The sequence below is a fragment of the Agelaius phoeniceus genome, chromosome 1 (assembly GCF_051311805.1).
Source record: "Agelaius phoeniceus isolate bAgePho1 chromosome 1, bAgePho1.hap1, whole genome shotgun sequence".
NCBI classification, from domain to species: domain Eukaryota; kingdom Metazoa; phylum Chordata; class Aves; order Passeriformes; family Icteridae; genus Agelaius; species Agelaius phoeniceus.
In genome coordinates this window covers 108,849,350-108,855,404 of record NC_135265.1, presented here as the reverse complement: position 1 = coordinate 108,855,404, position 6,055 = coordinate 108,849,350, and the positions used below count along the sequence as shown (strand labels likewise).

The following is a 6,055-nucleotide window of genomic DNA, read 5'->3' as shown; positions in this document are numbered from 1 at the left end:
GAGCATATAAAGAAAAGGAATAACACATTTTTGAACTGGATTATATGCCTACAGGTTATATGCCTAAAAACAACAATCCACATGCAAATTGGCTTCTCCAGCTATTAAAAATCTGCCTCAGGAAGATGAGCACCCTGTGAGAGATGATAGCTTGCACCCATGGCGGTAGAGATCAGTGGGTGGGTTGGTCTCAGGAAAGACTATCATACCTTCTATAGATTGCAGAGCTTACAAAGAAAAAGACTGTGACAGCTAAGCAACCAGTGCAGGAACACTGGCAACTGGAAACAGTGTCATTGCAGCCTTGGGGGACATTCCACTGTAAATCCCCACCAGATATGCCATTGACTTTGTCCATGTTTCCATCCCCTATCAGACTTTGCTTTCCAGTCCCTACCACGTCCTTTTTACAGGGCCCTTAAAATACACTCCAGTTATGCAGAAGCTGGAGAGAAAATGCCAGGAAGAAACTTGGGCACAGATCCCAAAAGTGATTTAAGTATATATTATGGTTCTCAATAAAAAATTTTGATCCTCAGGGTTGCAGCTGTGTTGCTGCCCAGCTCCACTGTACTTGGGCTACTGCAGGTTCCCCCCAAATCAGGACCTGCTTTTGAGGATGACTGGAATACAAAGAAGATGTGGTTAAGACGTGGTAAGTCCAGAACCCAGTTCATAAATAAATCTGATTAGGATCAATGTTTTCTTCATTTTCTAAGAAGCTTGGACAGAGCCTGGTACACTTTTGTAACAGCTACTTCACCAAAATTAATGAAATGAAATAACATGGCTTTTCTCTGGGTTTTTTTTAAGGAGGGGATTTTGTACAGGATGTTTGAGCTGATTGGGAGGGTTTTTGTTTTCCTACACGCTGTGTTGTCACTCTAGGGGGTGTTGTGGGCCATGCTTGGAGGACCAAGCACTGAAGTTAAATAATGTAACACCAGCACTGTGGAAATGAAGTCCTCTTATAACTCCAGACCTTTGTGTTTTCCTCCATAACAAACCTATGAAGGATCAGCAGGGTCTCAAATTGTTTGTGTGGGTGGCATATTGTGACTCTTTTTACAGATTTCTTTTTCCTTTTACAGTCGAGAAATTAATGTATTTTAAGTTACTTCATCATACATGTCTCATTCAGATCATTATAATGAAATCAGCAAGGTTAAATCACGCATTACAAAGTGCTTTTCCTTAATCATCAGTTTATCCAAAGGACTGACAAGTGAGCTATTGCACTGGGTAATCTAATGCCCATTTTCCCCTTAAGGATTAGGATTTATTTACTCACGAAGGACAAGCATCTACTATCTCATTTTGATGGTATTCATGCAAATGAAAATATAAAGTCTTCCCCATTATATGGTAAATTCCTACAAAAACAGCTTCTTAAATTCTCAAATATATGTATCTGTATAGTCAGCTTTAAAAAATCTCAGTTCAGTGGTCTGAAATATATTGGAATATAACACATTACAGGTGGTGCAAATGCTTTACAGTAAAATATTATTCACTTAACTCTCTCAGGGGGTCATTGACCAAAAGAGGAAATATAACTGGAGTCTAACTACTGAGATTCAGTTTTCCAAACAAAAATGAGCTTGAATTTCTTCCCAATGCTCAATATTTCTTAAAGGGCAAATAAATAATTAGAATTAAATCCCAGTTTTAATTTAGTTTAGTGAATACTCTGCTTGCAGTTCTAAAAGAAACCCATGTGGAGCTTTTACAGATGTTTGCAGAAACCTGTACCTCTTGATTGCTGAAATCATCTCTAAAGATTAAATCAATAGACACATATGTATGACCTTTCAAAGAGCAGTTTGTATGTCATTCTCAGTAGCCCCATGAAAACGTTCCAGTTAAAATGTCAACAGCGGGATCACTCTTGAAGCATCAAAGGTTATTCTTGCTACACAGTTCTATGAAGATGGTGACCCTAGCCACACATGCGTAGCTGCACCAACAAATTATAACATTAACCAAATGTAACAATTTATTTTATCATTATGCTGTTCCCTAAATCACATCCTTGTGTGACTATTAATAAGCATAGCTGAAAAATAGAATTAGTGGAGAGGTTATCTCACAAAGAAAGATCATGACTGCCTTCATGCAGCTCAAAATGCAGAGCATGACCTTTGAGAGCAAGGAAACAGTTGAAGGCAAATTATTTCTAATACTATAATTCCTTCAAATATAATAAAAAATCCAAGAAAGGCATTTGCACAAAAATGAATGGTTGATCCCTGATCAGTGTACACTGGCCTACAGCTATGCAATTGCACCTGACCTACTCATGGGAGCAATTGCAGTGCCAAAAGCTTTGGAGCAGGTGGCCCCCCGAGCTCTTCTTCTGCTGTCCCTTGCAGACTTGTTGTGGGAACACAAGAACCTCTGTACTGGCACAGAGCTGCCACTTTGGGGACTAGCTGTGAATGGGGCCTTCCCAGAAATGTGGAAGATAGGGGAGGGGCATTATTTTTGGTGTTGTTTTGACATTAGCGCTTTGTTCCTGCGTTGTGCATTTCCCAGAACCAAATTCTTTCTTTTTTTGCCTGATTTTGTACAATTAATTCAAGCCATGTGTAGCTGTTCTCCATTGGCAATGGACTGTTAGCCACTGCACCCATTTTGTCACAATTCTGCATTTGAATGTAATCATAGTTCTTAGTCTGACAAGTACCTAAATATCTAGAGTCTACTCACTTGTCCTGTGCCTATAATCAATAATTCATTCTCTGAATAACTCCATAAAAATGGCAAGGATGATGAATATTTTTTTCTCTCTCAGTTTAAAATAAAATCCATATTAGTTTCATCAACTGGCAATTATTAATGTACCTTACTTAACCAAGAATTGATTTGATTCTGGCAAGTTCTTAATGTCTTTAAATTGTGGTAAATAATTGCTATCCATATTCAGCAGTTTAGTACACCAACATAAGATGATCTTGCTCTAATGGGAGACATATCTGTGAAGAATATCAGGTAAAAGCCTTCAGCTGTCTCTTTTGCTTGAAAGCTTGTGCTGGACAGGCTGTAGGGGTAGCTACAGCAATAAATGGAGCCTAAACAAAGCTTGGGGCTCAAAACTCAGAAGCAAAATCAAGCTGTAGATTTTTAGGCTGAGACACAATATATATGAAATATCTCATCTCTATTTCTATTTTTATTTCCTAATAACCTAGAAGTTGTTGTATAAATGCCTACCTTTTAGAATTCCTCACAGGTTTGGCATACCTATTAATAATTCAGGAGTTTAGAAGGATGGCCTGTCTGTGACATTAGCTTGTCATAAAATTATGTTATGTTTAATCCTATGAATATGGCTGTATTACATATACCTCATATGCACAATTTCACTTCTGTGGCAGATATTTAGCTCAGCTATTTAAACTTCTTTGTTTAGTGCCTTGCCCCTTTAAAAGCCTGTGAAGCAAAGTGGAAAGTACTGATAAGAACAGACTGAGGGACTGTGGGTAGGATAGGTCTTATATGAATTGTAAATGGACTGTGGAATGATTAAGTAATATGGTTGAATTGGGAAGTGTAGTCAGTACTCATGGCTTTTAGTTTCACTACAGTCTTCCATTTTTGGCTGATATACAGCTGCATTTGGCTGTCCAGTGATTGACTTCCGAGTAAAGGGTATTAAGCCTAAATGTTTGAGGTTAAGTACAAACTTTACTTTACTGAGTTGACTGAGGGTTCCTAAATCAAATGAAGATTCCTATATCAAATGTGAACTTGCCTACCAATCTGTCCCAGGTCTTATCCAAAGTCACTTGTCCCTTCCTGTTAGAAGAAAAGTGGTTGTCTTTTCCCAATGTCCCAGCAATGAGACTTATTGGAAGGAGCAAAGCTCATTGATATAAGGTGAAAATCCTTGGAATGAGGAAACTATGACTTGTTAATGCTTTTCCTTTGTATGGATGGCATTAACCTGCCCAGACCTCAGGAAAGTAACAATGATTAAAAAAAAATAAAAGTCCTGTTTGAAATTCATAGAATGTGGGTAGAGGAGTGCTGCATGGATTTAGTAATTTGTTTATTTAAAATGGCACTGCAGGCAAGAATTTCAGCCATCCCACCAGAGTAAATTGTACTAAAGTGTGCTACAAGTGTTAAGGCCCCAGACATAAGCCTCTTCCCAGCAGGATAGCTTACACAAGCTTTCTGGAAAAATGCCTGTATTCAACAACAAATCTAAATTCACGTTGAGTAGTAAACCTTGGTATAGTCTGAAAAGAAGAACAAACAAAGCCCATACTGTAAATATACCCCATAAAGATACAGGAGCTCGCATTAATCAAGTAAGCTAGGACAATAAGTGACCTTTTCTAATAAGAAATGAGGCAACTAAAGCAGCCATTAAATTTTGCAGCAGCCCTATTTAATGTCTGTGACATTCATCATCACACGATGTAAATGTCCTCAGCCTGTCGACATTTGCCAATCATCCTTCACTAAGAGGGAAATTGGTCTCAAGCTTTTAGAGCACAGCTTCCCAAATTCTGGCAATGCCAAGGCCATTCTAACTCCTTTTCAACCCTAAAATGACAGAGAGCAGCTGTTTAGCCAGCAAGGTTAACAAACCTTGGAAAAGCATTAGTGCTACTATGGTTTTAGCACTTTTCAAAACACAAAAGTTGAAAATGACTGTCTGACACAGGCCTGCTACTTTTGCAGGAGTCAAATGTACAAAGTCACTGTTAAGATATCTAGGCTTTGTCTTTCAATAAAAATGCTTATGCTTGCAATTCTAACACATGAAGAGTTTTCAAGAAATGAAAGTTGATATATACTGAGATGTAGCCACTGCTTTAAGCTTTGCGGTTTAGTTTCAAACTCGGCACAGAGATGGTAATTAGAAATGCTAGAAATAAAGATACCATAATTCAGTGTCCAGGGAACACATTCTCTTATTGAGCTCATGAACTCTCACTGTGACTTTGAAAACTTAGACATCTACTCTGCCAAGACTGTCTTCCACTGGCTTTTTTTTTTCTTTTTTTTTTTTGTTTTTTTTTGGTTGTTTTCTTTGTTTTTGTTTGTTTGTTTGTTTGTTTGTTTGTTTTTTGCTACCCTTAAAGGATTTTCAGGGTTTGAATTGAGCCTCAGGCCTTCTCAGCTTCATAGGAAAATGATTTTGAACCAGCAGTTAGGATCCTGCAGATCAGGTAGGAGCCTGGAAACCATCCATGGGCTTTCTTTTTTTCTTTTTTGCCTTGTTGATTTGCCCAGTTCTTAAATGATATCCCCTTCTTCTGGCTAAGAAGTCATCACTGACATCAGTGCTCTCCACAGCCCCAGCCACATCCTGTTTCACATCAGCACTGAGGAGCTGGTGCCAGACCAAGTTTTGCTTCACTGACTGCCAGGGAAGTTTTATGCTGGTCTATGTGCAGAGACAGAGAATCCTTTGCCACTGATAGATGATCTGCTTAGGGCTAACAGCAGGTAAGCCCCTGCTGTTCTAGCAAGTTCTAGTCCTGTTTTTAGCTTACTTGGCATTTGATGCAGCTGACTTGCCTGAGAAATTTGGGAGAGTAGGGAGATCTCATCCCTTTTAAAATACCTTTTTTCTATTCCTCTCAGAAAAGTCTGAGACTGTTAGGGACGTCCTCTACTCCTTCCCCAACAGCTCTCACTTGGAAAACATCTCTTGAATACCACTTTTCCTAGTTTTGGTGAGCTTACAGGTAATACTGTGTCACAGAAGATAACATCCGTTTATAGTGCCTTAAATGTCAAACATGAATGATATCCTAATTCACTGAAAAATGGGATTTGAGATGAAAAGGACCTGGCTCAAGGCAAAGAAATGAGAGTTGTAACTTCTTAAAAAGGGGACATCACTTTGATGAGAGGAAAGAGCTACATGAAAAGCCTCACAGGTGGACTGCTGCCATCCCTTGTTTAGGTTATAGCACTGGATTCAGCTACTCAGGCTTTCCTCCACTCTTGAGTGCTTATGACCAACACTGAAAGGAATGCCTGTGGATGGCAAGGAAATCCAGCTTTGGAGGGGAACCAACTCTCTGTAATTCAA

The 6,055-nt window shown here is 38.8% G+C and overlaps 1 long non-coding RNA gene across 1 annotated transcript in view; it reads left to right on the top strand.

Moving 5' to 3' along the window:
* Positions 1 to 291: 291 nt before the first annotated feature.
* LOC143696003 (uncharacterized) overlaps positions 292 to 6,055 on the top strand; it is a 67,925-nt gene continuing 62,161 nt past the window's right edge. The window contains exon 1 of the long non-coding RNA XR_013185482.1: positions 292 to 655. This is a non-coding gene — a long non-coding RNA (uncharacterized LOC143696003). The remainder of the gene's footprint in view (positions 656 to 6,055) is intronic.